The following is a 22,057-nucleotide window of genomic DNA, read 5'->3' as shown; positions in this document are numbered from 1 at the left end:
GCTCTGCAGCCCACAGTGACAGGAAACACCAAAACTCTGTACAAAAACCTTTGGAGCAAAGACAACAGAATACTCCACAACATCCACTAGAGGGAGTCACACACTGTTAAACTTCAATAGTATGTGATGATTCAGTTTCACACTGCCATACAAACCTATGAACTTGGAATCACACCCCATAGTGGAAATGTTTAGTTCAACCCGTGTGTACTGGCCTCGCTAAACGTTTGCGTATTTAGTTATCCAGCGCGTATAAACAGCCAGGTGAGGTGAACAAAGAAGAGAGATGCTGCTTTATCCCGAGGTCTTTTTCTCCTCTCCTTTATTTTACACACGGCAGTGCAAAAACAAGCTGTAAAACTGTAAACACAAATAAAAGTACCTTTTAGCTCATATTGCCTTTTTCCAATCATTTCCAAATCCAAATGCAACACATACATCGTTTTCTACTAAGCGTGAGCCGCTATTACATGGAAAACAAAGGAATCTACACTTCGTAGCAACACATTCATTTCCTTAAGAAAACGGCTAATATAAAACACCTTATATTACACACAGCGTTACTCACCGGCATTGCCCCCGTGGGAAACACGACTGTGCGGGGTTTGAAGAAACTTGTAAGAGGAATTGACACAACACAGAGCGCAACTTGGTCTGGAAGACTGAACACAAAACTCGTTCAAAACGAGAGTACCATCGGAAATAGAAACCATACACCAAAACCTGCCGTTACTGCAAGTGGCCAATAGATGGCGTTAACGCACTGTAAATAGCCAAAGAAAGTCTTACCAAGAAACACAAAATGAATGAATGGTCATTAAGACCAACACACTCCCTGCCTGGTATCTTAAGGATACCACACCTATTACTTTTTAGATGCACACACTTTACTTAAACACAAGTAACATCCTGTTTAGGAGAGAAAAGTAAGACAAGTTCAGTTACTGGTCTTTTGTACATTTTAGGAGTGCCTTGGCGGACCACTCTGATATCTACAGTCCTGACAACATTGTCTCTGCTGGGATAAGTTTTGATGACCACTGCCATCGGCCAGTGGTTCCTTGGCACTGCATTGTCTTTCATCAAGATGATGTCTCCTTCCTGCAAGTTAGGCCTTTTTCCTGCCACTTGGCCCGACTTTGCAGGGTGCTCAGGTATTCACGTTGCCATTTGTGCCAAAATGTCTCTGCGAGATATTGTACCAGCTTCCACTGGTGACGAATGATCTCTGCCTTGCCAAAGTCAGGTGGAGGCGATGATGGGGCTCCTGTCTTTGCGTCAGAAGCATGGAGGGGGTGAGTATGAGGGGGTTCTCGGGGTCAGTTGACACAGGCAGCAGGGGTCTCGCATTCATGACTGCACAAACCTCTGCCATGAGTGTGACGAGGACCTCGTGGGTCAATGAAGAGAAGCGTTGCTGCAAGAACATGGAGTCTAGGATGCGACGGGCCACCCCGATGAGTCGCTCCCAGGCCCCTCCCATATGAGAGGCGTGCGGGGGGTTGAAAATCCATGTGCATTGCTGGTCTTGTAGGTAACGTTGCATGTCTGCGTCGTCTTCCAGATTCAGTTCTTTTGACGCACCAGTAAAGTTAGTGCCTCTGTCAGACCTAATCTGTGCAGCAGGGCCTCTGATGGAGAAAAATCTCCGTAGAGCATTTATGAAACTAGATGCACTCAGTGTCTCTATCACTTCAATGTGTACAGCACGCACACACAGACAGGTGAACATTACTGCCCACCTTTTGCTGTTTGCTTGTCCACCTCTCGTCCGGCGGCTGACCTCCCATGGACCAAACACATCCAGGCCGACGTACGTGAACGGTGGGGCAGCTTGTAGCCGGTCTGCAGGCAGATCTGCCATCAGCTGATGCTCTTGTTTGCCACGCAGTCTCCTGCAGGTGACACACCGGGACAGGGTGCCTCTGATACACCTCTTTCCGCCCACCAGCCACAGTCCAGCGTCCCTGATGGCCCCCTCTTTGAAGTGTCTGCCCTGGTGTTTTACCTGCTCATGATGGTGGCGCACAAGGAGAGTCGTTAGGTGATGCTGAGCTGGGACGATGAGAGGATTGGTGCGGTTTATCTCAAGGCCAGACTGTGTGATGCGTCCTCCCACTCTGAGAAGTCCGCAGCTGTCAACCACTGGGCGCAGCTTTGCAATGTTGTTCCGTTTTGGAATGTCTGACTTACTCTGAATGTTGCTAAATTCACTAGGATATCTTTCCTGTTGCATGTTCTTGATCAGTAGTTTCTTTGCTTTTTCCAGGTTCTCTGGCGTGATTGCTTTCTTACAGGTATGCCACCCTCTGCATATGTTGTCTTTGTCCGTTTGCCTGAAACACTGTGCTATGTGAATCAAGACCGCAAGTGCTCTTAACACAGAAGTCCACTTTGAGAAACGCTCGAAGCGCTCAGTTCCTAAGCTGAGCTGTGTGGTTTCAGTGACTAGTACTGCGACCTGAGGTCTGATCTCAGAGTCTAACTCTGGGTCAACTAGATCAAACAGTGACGGATGATCAGCTGGAGGCTTACCAGAAAGGAAGGCGGGTCCGGTCAGCCAATTGGTGTCTCTCAATGATGCAGCGGCAACTGATCTGGAGCCATGATCGGCCGGGTTGAGCTCTGTGGGGACATACTTCCACTGTTGGGGTGATGTTGCTTGTCTGATGCGTTGGACCCTATTGCTTACATAAACATAAAATCTTCTCTGCTCATTGTTAATATAACCTAACACGACTTTGCTGTCAGAATAGAAAGTGACAGAGTTCATGTGTGAGACCATGCTACTCACAACAGTCTCAGCTATCTCAACAGCAAGGACTGCTGCGCAGAGTTCGAGTCTGGGGATTGTGGTCTCTTTCACTGGTGCCAGCTTTGCTTTGCCAAGCACAAATCCAATTTCGGAGCGTTCATCTTCATCGGTCACCTTCAGGTAGGCAACTGCTGCGATTGCTTTGGTTGAAGCATCCGCAAACACACACAACTCTCTCGCGCTTGCTGCAGAGGTGGAGAGAGATGTGTAGCAGCGGGGGATCTGTATGTCTTGAAGGCATTGTAGGGAGGACTTCCATCTCACCCACTCTGCTTGGAGGTGTCCAGGTAACGGCGAGTCCCATTCACCGTTTTCCATGGTCAGCTCTCTCAGCAACGATCTCCCCCTGTATGGTGACGGGTGAGAGAAAACCGAGCGGGTCGAAGATGCTGTTTATGGTTGAGAGCACGCCTCTGCGTGTGAAAGGCTTGTCGTCTCGCTGTACTTGAAAGGTGAATGTGTCTGTGACTATGTTCCAGCTGATACCCAGGCTGCGCTGCATGGGGACGTTATCAGTGGCAAAGTCCAGGTCTTTGATGCTGCTTGCACGGTCTTCAGGGGGGAATTCAGCCATGACAGCTGCACTGTTTGACGTGATCTTGTGCAACCGGAGGCTGTTGTGGGAGAGCGACTCCTGTGCCCTCTTCACCACGCTTATGGCCTCGGACTCTGTTGCAAACGACTTAAGAGCATCGTCAACATAAAAGTCTCTCTCAATGAATGCTCTGACATCAGAGCCAAATTCAGATTCTGCTTCTTTCGCTGCTCTCCTGAGGCAGTAGATTGCTACGGCAGGAGATGGTGTGTTGCCAAACACATGCACACGCATTCTGTAGTCCACAATGTCACTGTCCCAGTTGTTGTCGCGGAACCACAGAAACCTCAGGTAGTCTCTGTGCTCCTCCTTGACTACAAAGCAGTAAAACATGTGTTGAATATCTGCAGTCACAGCAATTTTCTCTTTTCTGAACCTGATGAGGACGCCTAACAGGTCATTGTTCAGATCTGGGCCTTTGAGCAGGACATTGTTCAGTGAAATCCCTTCATACTGAGCACTTGAATCGAACACTATTCGAATCTGTTCGGGTTTCTTGGGATGGTAGATGCCGAAGGATGGCAAATACCAGCTTTCTTGTCCTTCTCGGAGGACTGGGGCAATCTCTGCATGCTGACTGTCAATCATCTTTTGCATGAACTGCATGTAATGTTCTTTCATGGCAGGTTTCTTCTCTAGTGTGTGGCAGACTGACTTGAGTCTTTTCATGGCATAGTCTCTGTTGTTTGGCAGACGTTCTCTCGGAGTCCGAAAAGGTAGGGGTGCGACCCAGCTTTGAGTGCTATCTTGACATACCTCAGTATCCATGATCTTCAGGAAGTTGAGGTCGTCGATGGATGGAGCAGGTTGGTGATCTTTGTCGGTGCAGTGGAAGACGGAGGACTCCAGGTCGTCCCTGTGCAGCAGAGGAGCAGTGTGGGCAGCGGCTTGCTGAGATGGAAGATCATGAAGGACTGAGTGGCTGTGTGGAGGGTCTTTCACACGCAGGTGACTGGAGCAGGGTGTGAGGTAGCTGGGGCGGCCATCTCCCAAGACACATGTTTTGAGGGAAGTGACTGAGGAGGGGCGGTGCGCTGTGCCGAGGCACACATCGCCGATCACCACCCAGCCTATATCTAGCTTTTGAGCGAATGGGGCATTGTCGGGGCCGTTGATCTGTTTTCTGATCTTGTGTATACTCAAAATGTCTCTCCCTAGCAACAGCAGTATCTGGGCACTGGAGTCTAAGGGGGGAATCTCACTAGCTAAGCATCTCAGGTGAGGGTGATGCAAAGCTGCACTAGGTGTTGGGATCTCAGACCTGTTGTTCGGGAGTTCATTGCATTCAATGAGGACAGGGAGAGGGACGCAGGTCTTCTCATCCAGTGACTCCAGCATGTAGCCACAGGCTCTCCTTCCAGAAGTCTCTATGCTGCCCGCACACGTCTTGAGCGTGTACGAAGATGGAGTGCTATTGTCGCTGAACATCTCAAAGAATTCTGAACGTGCAAGGGATTTATTACTTTGCTCATCAATGATAGCATACACTCTGGTTGCTGCTTCTCTCTGGCCTTGTGGGTAGACACTAACTAAGCATATTTTGGAGCAACCTCTAGCACTCATCCCCTCACCGCATACCTCAGTGCACTTGGAGGAGACTGTCTCTGGAAGCTGCTGGTTCTCACTGCCCTCCCTGCCGTTCTCTGACATAGGTGGGGGTGGCTTTGCTTTCCATGGTGATGGACCTGGGTGGAGGGCTTCGACGTGCTTGATGCTCTGACATTCTGCACATGTTATGGTTTTGTCACAGTTTTTTGCAATGTGTGTGGTTGAAGCAAAACAGCGGTAGCAGATGGAATTGTCTCTGAGATATTGCTTACGGTCAGCTAGCAGTTTGTCTCTAAAGCTCCTACATGCTCCTAATGAATGGGGTTTTTTGTGGATTGGGCATTGCTTGGTGAGATCTAGAGAGTCCGCTTCAGGCTCACCTTTCTGGTTGGACTCGGCGACTTGAGTCTTGTGGACTGCTACAGGCTGGTTGACTCTACTCTGGATGCCTTTGGGTTTGTCTCTATTTGTGGCAGGCAGAGGTGGCATGGTGATTCTGAAACTGGGATCGTTTCTTGCTTTGGCTTGGTTCTGGATGAAGTTGACGAACACACTGAATGGGGGAAAGGGAATCTGTTGCTGTTGCTTTATCTGAGAGCCGTAGGACATCCACTTCTCCTGTAGATTATACGGGAGCTTTTCTACGATTGGGGCTACTCCCCTAGCAGTGTCAAGGTAAGTTAGTCCTGGAAGAAATCCATCCTGCTTTGCTGCGTACAGTTCCTGTAGCAGGTCGGCTAAGTCACGTAGCTTGGCCGGCTCTTTGTTGGAGATTTTCGGGAAGCTTTCCAGCCTGGCAAACAGCGCCCCTTCGATGGCTTCAGGGGTGCCATAGCACTCTTCAATGCGCTGCCAGATGGCTTGGAGGCCACCCTGGGGGTCTCTGATGTAGGCTGCTCTGAGCCTGCGTGCTTGCTCGGACGACTCTTTGCCGAGCCATTTAATCAGAAGGTCAGTCTCTTCTGCTACCGACAAGCCTATATTGTCTATGGTATTGCAGAATGAAGCTTTCCATGCCCAGTAATTCTCTGCCTTATCGTCGAACTGCGTCAGCCCTGTGGAGACGATCTGGTTTCTAGCGATGAGCTTCGCCAGGTCAGCAGTCGGGGAGCTGTGGGGCTTGGGCAGGCGTGTGACGAGACGAGGTAGGGTGTGGAGCAGGACTGGGTAGCCCATAGTCTTTTCCTCTCTGCCATGCTTGGTTGCTGGCTTGGAGTGGCATGTAATACGGACTAGCAGGTGGCATGGACGGCTGCTGTGGCTGTAGTGGTACCTGTGACGGCGGTGGCAACTGTCTTGGAGCTGGTGTCAGTCTCAGGGACTCTGCTGGTGGATGTGTCGGTAGCTGTGCAGGCGATGTCACTGGTTGCTGTGCTGGAGGTCTTATGGCTGGCTGCGTTGGAGGACATGCTGGTGGAGGCAGGTGGCTATGCAGGTTGGGCGAAATATTATAGCTTTCTTGCTTTATGTCTCTCTGCGGTGGCACGTTGCGTGCAGAGAAATACCTTTGGTTCAGTTCTGACCCCGGTTCCCCGAGGCTGTTGTCGTCATCTAATTCTGCTTGAAGAGCTGCTGCTTCAGCTATTGCAGCCTCCATTTCTTTTCTACACCGCAATGCCTCTAATTCGGCTTCTGCTTTGGCACTTTGTAGTTCTGATTCAGCTTTCTGAAGTTTCAGTGCCATTTCCCTTTCAGAAAAGGCTGCTTTGGTTCTTGCTGCTTGAGCTTTGGCTTTAGCGGTTGCTAGCACGGTGCTCCTTCGAGAGCTGCATGTTGATCCGTGTTGAGACGGCGTACGAACAGGGCCTGATGCAAGTAGCTCTGATCTCACCTCCCAGTCACCGGCTTCTACTTCAGTCACACCAGAGGGAAGTTGCATTTCGGTCGGAGAATCCATGTCTTATGGAGCAGGGGACACGTCTCGGCAAGTCACATGCAGTTGAAGTTCTGTCTTCCTCTTGACAGGCGAGGGTCTGCCGTTTTACTGTACTGGCCTCGCTAAACGTTTGCGTATTTAGTTATCCAGCGCGTATAAACAGCCAGGTGAGGTGAACAAAGAAGAGAGATGCTGCTTTATCCCGAGGTCTTTTTCTCCTCTCCTTTATTTTACACACGGCAGTGCAAAAACAAGCTGTAAAACTGTAAACACAAATAAAAGTACCTTTTAGCTCATATTGCCTTTTTCCAATCATTTCCAAATCCAAATGCAACACATACATCGTTTTCTACTAAGCGTGAGCCGCTATTACATGGAAAACAAAGGAATCTACACTTCGTAGCAACACATTCATTTCCTTAAGAAAACGGCTAATATAAAACACCTTATATTACACACAGCGTTACTCACCGGCATTGCCCCCGTGGGAAACACGACTGTGCGGGGTTTGAAGAAACTTGTAAGAGGAATTGACACAACACAGAGCGCAACTTGGTCTGGAAGACTGAACACAAAACTCGTTCAAAACGAGAGTACCATCGGAAATAGAAACCATACACCAAAACCTGCCGTTACTGCAAGTGGCCAATAGATGGCGTTAACGCACTGTAAATAGCCAAAGAAAGTCTTACCAAGAAACACAAAATGAATGAATGGTCATTAAGACCAACACACCGTGGATCTGACATTTTATCTAATATTAAAAAAATAAATACAATATGAACTGCACGTCTATAAAAAAAGTCAAATAAAATAGTCTTTCAAGGCTTTCATAATGATTTAGATAGAACGTCAGGTGAATAATTTCAATAAAATAAAAAATAAAAATGTTTCACTGATCTTTCTCAGTTTGACCTGAAATACATTTCGATTCAAGTATATCCATAAACTGACTGCCATCACAGACTTTGATTGCTTTTGTTCTTTTATTTGTGAAAGAAGTTCCTCTTTTGATTTCTTCTGGTATGCCACAGGGTCCAATCATAGGTTCTCTCATTTTTTAAAACCTTGTCTATATGTTGTCCTTTGACAATTTCAAACGCAACATAAATGACTATTGTTTTACTAACAATATGTGATTATAGATTCAAACATTATCCAGTATGGCAGTTGGTTGAAGTGCTCGTGTTCCAGACCTTCCTACAACTGAATCTAGATGTGACTCTAGAAGATCTTTTTAGTTGCTCTGTAAATTCTGTCACCCAGGTGAATTTATACTATACATAGATGTCCATTGATGTTCAACATACACACTCATAGTGAGGGGATACAATTCACTGAGTTTTTCTTTCATTATGAGCTGATTTAAGTTGTATTGTGATGAAATAATGTCTCTAACTCAGGAGTATGAATCAGACCTGTGTTGTTTGAACTCGTTATCATAGAACAACAAAAGCCTTCCCACCTCCAGCTGTTAGGCAATGCTGCTATACCAGTCTGTTAACCAGGAGGAAGAAAATACAGATCTAAGAGGAGACGGAGAGATTCAGGGAGGAGCTAAGCTGTTACTGAGCTATAGAAGAGAGAGGAACTTCCATATTCAGCAGAGTTCAATACACAAACCAGAAACATTACCTTTATTCAACATGCTGTCACTGCACACAACTTTCTCTACTATTACTCTACTGTACATCATAACAGGTATGTTTTTTCTGCATGATGATGATGAAATTGAATTACAAAGAGTCTTTTGCAACACGAAATGAAAGAGTTATCTCTCCCTTTAGGTGTCAGCTGTGAAGAACTCACTCCAGTAAAGGATGAAGAGTCCAGTTTAGAAGACAGCACTGTTACTCTGTCCTACACATACTACAAAGCTGCCAGTTACGATGATTATTTCTACTGGTATCGACAATATCCAGGAAAACCACCAGAGTTCCTCATCTCTCACTCTGGTTCAGGAAATGTAGGACAGGAACAAATCCCTGGACTGAAGATTAAAGTGGAGCAAAACCAAATAGATATGAACATCTCCTCTGCTGCAGTGACAGACTCTGCTGTGTACTACTGTGCTGTGAGGCCCACAGTGACAGGAAACACCAAAACTCTGTACAAAAACCTGACAGCTCCTCACTGAAGATTTACACACTCCAGCTTCTGCTTTTACTGAACAACAGCCCCATCAAGTGGACACTGATAATAAGATCCAGTGATAAAATAAATAGTTATTCAGTTAACAGTCTGTCTTAAAACAACATTCACATGTTCATATGTACATTAAAACATGATTCTTTCTGTAATCATTCCTCCTGTTCATACTGGTCTTTAAAAGATATTTTCCTGATGTGAATTCCATCCTAGTGATGGGGAGCAAACTCCATAGTCCTCGTTCTGTACAGAAATTAGTGATGGGAATTCCGGCTCTTTTTAGAGAACCGGCTCCTTTGGCTCAGCTCACTAAAAAGAGCCGGCTCTTTCGGCTCCCTAGTGGCTCCTCATATTTTTTTTTGCTTAAATTAATTTATTACCAAATTATGTGTAAAATGAATATCTAATGTAAATACATGCATTATATCAAATGTTTAGTATTTATATGGATTAATTAATATACTCAACATGGAACAGAGTGCTACAAAAATAAATTATAAAAACACAAAAACAAAGACCCATCTTAATTAGACAAAAAGCTGCTTGATATGAAATGTTTAACTTTGCAAAGTGTACACTCTGCCTTTGAACTATCACATTAAAATGTGTCCAAACTTTACTACGTTTCCTGTCACTCATTTTCCTCGCCCTTTCCAGTGTTTAGTCTCTGTCTATGTAGCGCCAAGGTCTCTCGCTCTCACATCTCCCTCCCACCGGTTCACATGCTCACTGTGCCGTGTGTGTCTGTAACCCCTCCCTCCCCCTCCTGCCGCCACACATCTTGACCAATCACGTGGCTTTAACAGGAAAAAACGTGAAAATCTGGAAAAAAAATCCGGATCTGGCTCCCAATCAGGAGCCGGCTCCCGTAGTTCACTTCAAAGAGCCAGCTCTAAGAGCCGGATCGTTCGCGACCGAGCCATCACTAACAGAAATACAGTGGGTACGAAAAGTATTCAGACCCCTTTAAATTTTTCACTCTTTGTTTCATTGCAGCCATTTGCTAAAATCAAAAAAGTTCATTTTATTTCTCATTAATGTACACTCAGCACCCCATCTTGACAGAAAAAAACAGAAATGTAGAAATTTTTGCAAATTTATTAAAAAAGAAAAACTGAAATATCACATGGTCATAAGTATTCAGACCCTTTGCTCAGTATTGAGTAGACGCACCCTTTTGAGCTAGTACAGCCATGAGTCTTCTTAGGAATGATGCAACAAGTTTTTCACACCTGGATTTGGGGATCCTCTGGTAAATGGTAAATGGACCTGTACTTGTATAGTGCCTTTCTAGTCTTCCGACCACTCAAAGCGCTTTTACACTACGTGCCACATTCACCCTTTCACACACATTCACTCAGTGATGGCAAAGTCCATCGAACAGAAACTAACATTCATACACACTCACACACCGATGCATGGCATCAGGAGCAATTCGGGGTTCAGTATCTTGCTCAAGGATACTTCGACGTGTGGCACCAGGAGCCGGGGATCGAACCCACAACCTTCCGATTGAGGAACGACCTGCTCTGCCTCTGAGCCACAGCCGCCCCCCTCTGCCAGTCTTCCTTGCAGATCCTCTCCAGTTCTGTCAGGTTGGATGGTGAACATTGGTGGACAGCCATTTTCAGATCTCTCCAGAGATGCTCAATTGGGTTTAGGTCAGGGCTCTGGCTGGGCCAGTCAAGAATGGTCACAGAGTTGTTCCGAAGCCACTCCTTTGTTATTTTAGCTGTGTGCTTAGGGTTATTGTCTTGTTGGAAGGTGAACCTTCGGCCCAGTCTGAGGTCCTGAGCACTCTGGACGAGGTTTTCTTCCAGGATATCTCTGTACTTGGCCGCATTCATCTTTCCTTCAGTTGCAACCATTCGTCCTGTCCCTGCAGCTGAAAAACATCCCCATAGCCTGATGCTGCCACCACCATGTTTCACTGTTGGGATTGTATTGGGCAGGTGATGAGCAGTGCCTGGTTTTCTCCACACGTACCGCTTAGAATTAACGCCAAAAGTTCAATCTTGGTCTCATCAGAACAGAGAATCTTATTTCTCATAGTCTGGGAGTCCTTCATGTGTTTTTTGGCAAACTCTATGCGGGCTTTCATATGTCTTGCACTGAGGAGAGGCTTCCGTCGGGCCACTCTGCCATAAAGCCCCGACTGGTGCAGGGCTGCAGTGATAGTTGACTTTGTGGACCTTTCTCCCATCTCCCTACTGCATCTCTGGAGCTCAGCCACACTGATCTTTGGGTTCTTCTTTACCTCTCTCACCAAGGCTCTTCTCCCACGATTGCTCAGTTTGGCTGGACGGCCAGGTCTAGGAAGAGTTCTGGTCATCCCAAACTTCTTCCATTTAAGGATTATGGAGGCCACTGTGCTCTTAGGAACCTTGAGTGCTGCAGAAATTCTTTTGTAACCTTGGCCAGATCTGTGCCTTGCCACAATTCTGTCTCTGAGCTCCTTGGGCAGTTCCTTCGACCTCATGATTCTCATTTGCTCTGACATGCACTGTGAGCTGTAAGGTCTTATATAGACAGGTGTGTGCCTTTCCTAAACAAGTCCAATCAGTTTAATTAAACACAGCTAGACTCCAATGAAGGAGCAGGACCATCTCAAGGAGGATCAGAAGAAATGGACAGCATGTGAGTTAAATATGAGTGTCACAGCAAAGGGTCTGAATACTTATGACCATGTGATATTTCAGTTTTTCTTTTTTAATAAATTTGCAAAAATTTCTACATTTCTGTTTTTTTCTGTCAAGATGGGGTGCTGAGTGTACATTAATGAGAGATAAAATGAACTTTTTTGATTTTAGCAAATGGCTGCAATGAAACAAAGAGTGAAAAATTTAAAGGGGTCTGAATACTTTCCGTACCCACTGTATATTCCAAAGTTCAGTTCAAGGTAATATGATGATTCAGCAGTCTGAGTTATACAAAAAAGATACCATCTAAATCTTTTTGTGCAGAGGCAATTTCATGTTAAAAGTCTTAAACTTTGGAAGAAACCCACTGGATCTCACTGCTGAAGTCTCATATTAACTTCAACTGTGTCTTCAGTTGAAGGGAATCCATCATCCTCTGTGAACGAATGAATATCTGGATAAATGTTCATGACAATCCATTTGGCAGTTTCTGAGATATTTCACTGCTGAATATAAATGAGATGTAAATGTTGAGAGTTCCTCAACAGATGATAAGAGGAAGGACCAATGATGTGAAAAGTATCAATGTTCTTCCTCTCTCTCCTCCCCTCTCACTGCAGACATGAAACACTGGCTGAGAAACATCCTGATTCTGACTCTCTGGCTAGGTAACTCTTTAAACCTACTGATTGTTCTCCTTTAATCAATCATCTTTATTGATTCATCTCTTCCTCTGCATGTTCTCTTCTTCCCCAGAGTGTAAAGGAGAAGACAGAGTGACCCAGCCACCAGGAGATGTCATTGCTGCTGAAGGAGAGACAGTTACACTTGGATGTACATTTGAGGCCAGTGTTTCCACAACTGCATATTTGTTCTGGTACAAACAGGAAGTCAGTGACTTTCCTGTGTATATTTTGCGCCGCTGATACTTTTGGAACAGAAGATAATGCTGCTGACTTCCCGAAGGAAAGATTTACATGCTACAATCAACAAACCATCAGTTCCTCTGAAGATCCAGAAGCTTCAGCTGTCTGACTCTGCTGTGTACTACTGTGCTCTGCAGCCCACAGTGACAGGAAACACCAAAACTCTGTACAAAAACCTTTGGAGCAAAGACAACAGAATACTCCACAACATCCACTAGAGGGAGTCACACACTGTAGAAAAGGCCCCAAAGTTGGGACATATTATGTTTAGTTTGTGATGTTTTATAGATGTAGTGTTGGTCAGCTCATATAGCCCCCCCCCTGCTGGTTATGTAGTGTAACTGATGGCGCTCGGTCAGAGAGGTGTGTGTGTGGATTAACAGTTAATTAACGTCACGGCAAGTGGTCTGTGCGTGGATGAAAAGTGAATATGTCCGGATATATTGTTGATGTACTGTATTTACGTTGCTGCAGCTATAGATTATTTCCTTATTTCTGTTGTTCTGATGGGTAGCTTTCACACTTACCATGTGATCACTGTTTAAGCTAGTTGTCTCTGATCGAGTGTACGTCACGTCACGTGTTGTTATTGTTATTGCTCCGACTCGCTAGTGTAATGTTTACAGTGAGCGTTACGTAAATATTACCATGTGATGTTGTTTATATGTGTGTTAATATGCTAGTAAGTCAGGGAAGTGTGTTTCAGGACTGTGATAGTGGTAATTAGAGGCAAAAGGAGATGTAGTAATTTCAGTACTCCTTTATCATGTTTATTAGTGATTAAGAGCTTTATCCTTTATTTATTTGTGTATTTGTTATTGTTCATTTGATATAGAAAACCACATGACCTCATTGAAAGAGAGTATTAAACACCTGCACTATCCATCACCTGCCTCTTCATTTGGACCCTCTGAAAGTGAATTGGCCTTAAGTTGGTGTTCTGGCCGGCACCCGAGTGTGAACTCAGTGATAGCCCCAGAACTAATGCCAGATACAGTATACTGCCAGTGTCTTCACTACACACACTGGCAAACTACAGTGGTATGTGATAATACGGTCTGACAGGACTGAGATGGAAAGCTTTAGAAATGAAACTCCTGACACTGCATTGGAAATGAAATGTTATCAAGGTAACAAAGGTAACACTAAAATAGAAAGGATTATACCTTTCAGATATAATAATCTATATATATCTGAATGAAGTAGTGAAGCAGTAAAGATACAGCACAAAATAAGGGAAATGTTATACATAAAGTCATGTACATGTGTGTAACATTTCATAAAATTGTATCCAAATTATTGTTACATAGGTAAGTGCTGTAGATACAGGTCATAGGTCTGTACTCTCTATTTGTTTCATATAATACTAACAATCATGATATTAATTACTTAATTTTATTATCAGCAGGCTGAGGGCAGCAGACGCCAAGAAGATCAGCAGGATCACCAGGAAGGCTGGCTCCATCCTGGGGCTCCAACTGGACTCTTTGGTGGTGGTGTCTGAGAGGAGGATGCTGTGTAAACTGCACAGTATCCTGGACAACAACAATCACCCTCTCCACCAGGTGCTAACCTCGAGCAGAAGCACCTTCAGCAACAGACTCATTCCCCCCCGGTGTAACACTGAACGCCAGAGGAAGTCTTTTCTTCCTGTGGCCATCAGACTGTATAACTCATCTACCTCCGGTCGTGAGAGGGACAGTGGAGACACTGTGCCCTGAACAATGTCACTTTGTCACTTTATCATTTTTACCCATCATATCACTTTGTCACTTTATCTTGTGTGTACTATGCTGATACAATTGTATCACTTTATCACTGTTTATCACTTTAAACAACCCCTCACTATATTTAGTTGTACTTATTTTATTTAAATGTATGCGGCTAACTGCACAGTGCGTATTGTTTTATATCATATATACCTACGTTAACTGTCATTTTTGTGGCATTGTTGCATTTAGTTACTTGTTTTATTTTCTTGCTCTTGTATTACTTGTATTATTTCTATTCAACTATTGCCATTACCAATACTGTTGCTGCTGTGCACCTGTCTGTCTCTCTGTCTCTCTGTCTGTCTGTCTGTCTGTCTGTCTCTGTCTGTGTCCCCTCTCTCTCTCTCTCTCTCTCTCTCACCCCAACTGGTCGAGACAGACGACCACCCACCTAGAGCCGAAGGATCTGTCCTAGGTTTCTGCCTTTTAACAGGCAGTTTTTCCTTGCCCTTGTCTCCAAGGTCTTGCTCATGGTGGTACTGTTGGGTCTCTGTAATTAATGTTATAAAGAGTTCGGCTAGACTGCTCTATTAAAACCAGATAATTCTGTTATGAATTGGCGCTATACAAATAAATGAATAAATTGAATTGAACGTTGCACAGCAATTTCCCTTGGGAAAAAACGCCGAATCTAAATCTTGAATCTTCATTTATTTATTTTAGTTTAAGGGGGTTCAATCATTTATCACTAAACATCGTCAGAGACAGGTCATAAAGATTTGACGAGTAATTTGACAAGAAACTAAGTTACAGAGGACAGGGCAGATACAGGACAGAGGCCATGTTTAACAATTAGGACCTTGACCTCTCTCATTTTTATTATCTTGCTTCTTCTCTCAGGTCTTGCAGGTTGATCAGTAATTGAGTGGTTTGAGTTCATGACTCAAGATGTTGCATTCGGTGCTTGGTCAAAGGTTTGCATCCCGACCATGGAAAACTTTCTGAGCTAGTTTGACATTAGGTCTACGAAATGTTCCAGATCTTTTATAAATTAGTAATATTAGCGAACCCATTAAACCCATCAATCGATTGTTTAAAATGGGTAATTATGTAGTTTTTATTATTATTTATTTTCTTATTATTATTATTATTATTACCATATTATTATGTGTAAAGTGTTGCTGTTTCAGACCTTTATACAATTGAATTTTGCTAAGCTTTCCGTTGAAATTAACCAACAGTACAGTATTAGTCTGGGTATAATATTTTACACTGAGCTTCCCTTTCATCATCAGCTGACTAAAGTTGTACAATGATGAAATAATGTTTCCTTTTTCTTTTCTTTGAATGTGATAGAAGCAAAACATCTTCCTATAAAAAAAGTGTAGGTGATCTATTTTTGTTAAGTACCCATGATGTAATTTTTCCTCAAATGTGACTCTAATGTAATAATGTTTGTGTAAAGTATTTAATAAGTAATGAATATGGTTGTCATGTGTAAATGAACAGTAGTATATCGTCGGACTAAAAATGTAACTCAGTCAGGACCTTCACGTGCTGTAAAGTGTCAATCAGTGTGACCTTATCAGCTACTTGTTACCTGATGGAAATGATGGCATTTAGTGAATAACAGCAGCACAGCAGTGACAAACACACTATTTGTCAGAGTTGTGAGAGGAAGGAGGGAGGGATTAAGGGAGGAGCAAAACTGAGACTCAAGTACAGAAAAGACAGAAACTTTCACAGTGGTGTTTCATCCAAAAAACAGACAGATTGTCTTTATCTTTAAGATGCTGTCAGTGAACTTCAGTCTGTTTGTGACTTTGTTTCTGCTCACAATAAGAGGTAGGTGAGATCATTAACATTAAAAGAGCTTCATTGATAAAAACCTTTAGATCATAAAGTTACAGAGTTATCTCTTCCTTTAGGTGTCAGCTGTGAAGAACTCACTGCAGTCAAGAAACAAGAGTCCAGTTTAGAAGACAGCACTGTTACTCTGTCCTACACATACTACAAACAAGCTGATGGCACTGATTATTTCTTCTGGTATCAACAATAAATTGGAAAACCACCACAGTTCCTCATCTCTACATCTCAGGAATCAGGAACATTAATGTCTAATCACAGTCTCTAGACTGTCAGTTACAGTGACTGAGGATAAAACCCAAATGGATCTGCAGATCTCCTCTGCTGCAGTGACAGACTCTGCTCTGTACTACTGTGCTGTGAGGCCCACAGTGACAGCAAACCCACAGTCTCTGTACAAAAACACAAGCTGACACACTGACAAGCTGCTGGAAGCCTTTTTTCCACACTGTTGGACTCAACTTTTTAGCTCCACTAGAGGGCGACATTATCAAGTAGGCGGTGCACTACTTCTGCACTGTGTTCAACCATTCTGTCAATAATAACTGCTGCTGTGAAGAGAACAATTGTCACACTGAATGTTGAACATCAGCTAGTTTCTCCTGTTGATTTAAACCTTGTTGTAGAGATGGAACATTGGCTGTGGATTATTCTTGCTGCTCTTTTCTTTGGTAAGATAGAAAGCACAACATGTTTTTATTCTTTTCTAAAGATTGATGGAAACTGGAGTTCAGAGCAGAAATCTCTCAACAGTTGAGCTGTTTCTGTCCACAGAGTAACACTGTACACTTGATATTTTCCACTGTCTTCTCCTCTCAGCCTCATGAACAATGTTAGTCTAATGGCTTCATTTTCTCCACTTTTTCCAGGACTAATAGCTGGAGACACAATCTCTCCTGTAGGAGATAAAGTCAGTGGAAGAGAAGGAGAATCTGTCACACTCAAATGTCGATATGAGACAACTGACAGCAATATTGTCCTTCACTGGTACAGACATTCTGACCTTCAGGCTCCTCAGTTTATACTCTGGAAAGGAGCAAAAGATTACACAGGTGATGAATACATTCCAGATAAACGATATAAATCTAAAACAACAGGTTCATCAACTGACCTGACCATCAGAAAACTAACCCTGGCAGACACAGCTCTCTACTACTGTGCTCTAGAAACACAGTGATACAAAGTGTAGAAGAGGCTGTACAAAAACCTGAACACAGATATCTGACTACTCTTCAAAGAGGAGGGAAGTGGTATTCAAACCACAGCTTCATATCAGATGGATTCTGCTAATTCCTGTTTTATCAGAGTCACTGTGGTTACAGCTGCTAATGAAACACTGTGGGAGGATTCACATGAGCAGCAAATCCACATCAATGACAAACCAACTGGATGATGCTTCAAACACAAGACACCATGGAAACAAATAAATCAACACTGAAAATTAAAATGAGTAATATGTGACATCTGAACAACAACGTGTCTAACATACAAACTTTTAAATAAATCAATTTGTGACCTGAATTATGTATCTAAAGTGCATTTATCATACATTGTTTCATTCCAACAAAATGTCTATTTGTTCCCAACATTTACCAGGTCAGACTGGGTCCAGTATTTTATAGCTCAAATATTCAGTCATATACTGAGCATACTGAGCTGATCTGTTACCAGCTGGGCTGGGTACAGTCTGAATATTTCTCAGCAGAAGTCCACCTTTACAGTTTCTGGTCTTTACCATTTTTATTCAGTTTTGTTTTCCATCTGATTGAACTGCAGTAAATGATGGACTGTTTGTTGATTTGTAATCATATAAGACAGGGCTGTGAATGAGGCCTGTCAGTGTGATCAGGCTCCTCCTTCTAATCCACCAACTTAGTGTTGATGAAGGCTAAACAGAGAGATCACAGCCTTCTTTCTACTTGCTGTAGCTCACAGTTACTCAACACTGCAGATATGACGCAGCCTCTGTTCATCTCAGTGTTGCTGGCTGCTCTGTGCCTTGGTATGAACACAACTCTGTTTCTGTGATATCAATCCAACATTGACATGATTCTTTAACAGCACACTGATCCTGTTTGTTGCTGTTTTACAGAATGCAGAGCACAAAGAGACAACGTGCTGCAACCAAAAGGAGATGTGACTGCGACTGAAGGAGAGGAAGTAACACTTGACTGTCAATATAACAGCAGTTCACCAAATGATTATCTCTTCTGGTACAAACAGGATGGAAACAACGCCCCAAATTCATACTGATGCGTTATAAAGGGGATGAAGGGAACATAGCAGACGAATTTAAGAAAAGATTTTCATCCACACTGGATTCAACCTCAAGATCAGTTCCTCTGAAGATCCAGAAGCTTCAGCTGTCTGACTCTGCTGTGTACTACTGTGCTCTGCAGCCCACAGTGACAGGAAACACCAAAACTCTGTACAAAAACCTTTGGAGCAAAGACAACAGAATACTCCACAACATCCACTAGAGGGAGTCACACACTGTTTTTGAGGGATATTATTTATGTCAACAATAACTTATCATAATTGAATGTAACAGCAAATGCTGATGTGACATTAAAAATTGCAGGTTAACTATCATATTGAGCTCCTTAATTAAACATTAAAACATAAAACTTTCCAAATGTAAAAAATTCAAAATAATTTCACACACAAATAAGAATGAATAAGATTGTGTACTATATTCTAGTCTTTCTGCTTAAAACAATCAATAAATGCTTGAAAAGCTTAGCTAACAAGTCGGTATAATGATCACTAATTACTTTAATTAAAACAACATGTTTCTTTGCATGTTGACCGTATTGCTCAGTGACTGTCTGGATGAAACAGTGCAATGTTAATCTGATATCTAATCAGTTTACCAATTTCTCCCACTTGCATGACTGATGTTGGTCCTAGAAGGGTGTAAGGAAGATGTCTAATTCAATTCAATTCAATTTTATTTGTATAGTACTAAATCATAACAGGGGTTATCTCAGTACACTTTTCCAAATAGAGCAGGTCTAGACCGTACTCCTTATATAAGATATCAATTATATTATTTTAATATTATAATAATATTTATTATTATAAATAACAATTATCAGTATTGGACTTTCAAATGAGAATTGGGGTTTTAAACACACAGTTTCTCTCTCAAACCGCTCCTCTTCCTGGAATGAATCCAAGCTCGATTACACATCCCTCTTCTTCCTGCTCTCAAACACAATAAGCCCCACTCTGTTCACATATTTCCTTGTTCCCTCCTCTTCAGATCTACAGTTAGAGGATGGGTGTAACTAACATGTGGTGCAGCGTGAGAGCTGGCAGGCCCCCATTCGCTGCAGAAACACATGCTGTTTAGATCAGAGCTCAAACTAGTTTCAGTTCTAAGAAAGTGAAACTCAGGCAGCCGTTGCTACTGAGAGGTGAAATGGCACAGAAAGGAGATCAGCTGGACCAGAAAACCTTCTGTTGTTCGATCTGTCTGGATCTATTAAAAGATCCGGTAACTACTCCCTGTCAACACAGTTACTGCATGAACTGTATTACAAGCTTCTGGGATGAAGCAGATGAGAAGAAAATCTACAGCTGCCCTCAGTGTAGGCAGACGTTCACACTGAGACCTGTCCTGAAGAAAAACACATTGTTAGCGGATTTAGTGGAGGAACTGAAGAAGACTGGACTCCAAGCTGCTCCTGCTGATCTCTGCTATGCTGGACCTGAAGATGTGTCCTGTGATTTCTGCACTGGGAGAAAACTGAAAGCCCTCAAGTCTTGTCTGGTCTGTCTGGTTTCTTACTGTGAGAAACACCTCCAGCCTCATTATGATGTGACTCCATTAAAGAAACACAAGCTGGTGGACCCCTCCAAGAAGCTCCAGGAGAACATGTCATGATGAGGTGATGAAGATGTTCTGCCGTACTGATCAGCAGTGTATCTGTTATCTCTGCTCTGTGGATGAACATAAAGGCCATGACACAGTCTCAGCTGCAGCAGAAAGGACTGAGAGGCAGAGAGAGAGCTCGAGGTGAGTCGACTAAACATCCAGCAGAGAATCCAGGACAGAGAGAAAGATGTGAAGGAGCTTCAACAGCAGGTGGAGGCTATCAATCGCTCTGCTGATAAAGCAGTGGAGGACAGTGAGAAGATCTTCACTCAGCTGATCCGTCTCATGGAGAAAAGAAGCTCCGATGTGAAGCAGCAGGTCAGATCCCAGCAGGAAACTGAAGTGAGTCGAGTCAAAGAGCTTCAGGAGAAGATGGAGCAGGAGATCACTGAGCTGAAGAGGAAAGACGCTGAGATGAAGAAGCTGTCACACACAGAGGACCACAACCAGTTTCTACACAACTACCCCTCACTGTCAGCACTCAGTGGATCTACATCCAGCATCAATATCCGTCCTCTGAGGTACTTTGAGGATGTGACAGCGGCTGTGTCAGAGCTCAGTGATAAACTACAGGACGTTCTGAGAGAGAAATGGACAAACGTCTCACTGACAGTGACTGAAGTGGATGTTTTACTGCCACAACCAGAGCCCAAGACCAGAGCTGGATTCTTACAATATTCATGGGAACTCACACTGGATCCATACACAGCACACAGATGTCTGTTATTATCTGAGGGGAACAGAAAAGCAACAGTCATGGGCCAACAACAGTCTTATTTTAGTGACCCAGACAGATTCACTTATTGGTTTCAGGTCCTGAGTAGAGAGAGTCTAACTGGACGTTGTTACTGGGAGGTGGAGTGGACAGGGGAAGGAGGTTATGTAGCAGTCGCATACAAGAATATCAGCAGAACCAAGAAGTGGAGTGGATTTGGACAAAATAACAAATCTTGGGCGTTTGCATGTGACAAAAATAGTAAAAGCTTTTGGTACAACAATGTCCCAACTTCCATCTCAGGTCCTCAGTCCTCCAGAGTTGGAGTGTACCTGGATCACAGTGCAGGTATTCTTTCCTTCAACAGCATCTCTAAAACCATGACTCTCCTCCACAGAGTCCAGACCACATTCACTCAACCTCTCTATGCTGGGTTTTGGCTTTTCAATTATGGAGTCTCTGCTGAGTTCTGTAAACTCAATTAGGCAGAAGTCATTTAGGAGTTCAGTTCTGAGTTTTAAGTCTGAAACATATGTTCTCTTCCTCTTTGTTGCTGAGAGCTGATTGTTGTAGTATTTCTTTACTGCATAGAGATCACCTGTCAATCAAACATTATGGGCGGTACTTTCACATCTTCTCATTTGTTGTTCTGTGAATGTTTAGATGGCGGTCCTTCCTGTGTCTGTTTAGCCATGGAGGCTCCAACTGCCCATAACAACTTTTCTTTAACTGAACTCACATTTTTCTGATTTAAAATGTAAACTTCTCTGTGCTCTAAATGTTTATTGAATATTTGTATTCATGTATTTCTGTGGTGTTTCTCTTCCACTGCATGAGTGAGAGAAAGCACAAGACCTTCCTTTATCGTAGATATTTTGTACATTTGTAAACAAAAACACAACAAAAAAGGAGATTTTATTACATTTTCATTTATTTCTTTGGCAGACCAAATGTTTTTACAAATACTACAAACAAGCTGATGGCACTGATTATTTCTTCTGGTATCGACAATATCCAGGAAAACCACCAGAGTTCCTCATCTTTCACTTTGGAACACAAAATGCAACAACCTCTAGACTGTCAGTTACAGTGAGTGAGGATAAAACCCAAATGGATCTGCAGATCTCCTCTGCTGCAGTGACAGACTCTGCTCTGTACTACTGTGCTGTGAGGCCCACAGTGACAGGAAACACCAAAACTCTGTACAAAAACCAAAGACAACAGAATACTCCACAACATCCACTAGAGGGAGTCACACACTGTTAAACTTCAATGGTATGGGATTGAATGGCTGGTTTCTGTAAAGGATAATGTCTGACAATGTGTCTACTATCAGG

General features: G+C 43.4%; 3 pseudogenes; 2 read left to right on the top strand and 1 right to left on the bottom strand.

Moving 5' to 3' along the window:
- Positions 1-220: 220 nt before the first annotated feature.
- On the bottom strand, positions 221-2,236 carry LOC127360104 (uncharacterized; annotated as a pseudogene).
- Positions 2,237-18,028: 15,792 nt separating this feature from the next.
- Positions 18,029-18,700, top strand: LOC127360141 (T cell receptor alpha variable 38-2/delta variable 8-like; annotated as a pseudogene).
- Positions 18,701-19,468: 768 nt separating this feature from the next.
- LOC127360143 (tripartite motif-containing protein 16-like protein) lies at positions 19,469-21,839 on the top strand (annotated as a pseudogene).
- The last annotated feature ends 218 nt before the right edge of the window (positions 21,840-22,057 follow it).

Source organism: Dicentrarchus labrax, unplaced genomic scaffold, assembly GCF_905237075.1.
Source record: "Dicentrarchus labrax unplaced genomic scaffold, dlabrax2021, whole genome shotgun sequence".
Lineage (NCBI taxonomy): Eukaryota > Metazoa > Chordata > Actinopteri > Moronidae > Dicentrarchus > Dicentrarchus labrax.
Note: the sequence above shows the minus strand (reverse complement) of the source record. Positions and strands in the feature narration are given on the sequence as shown.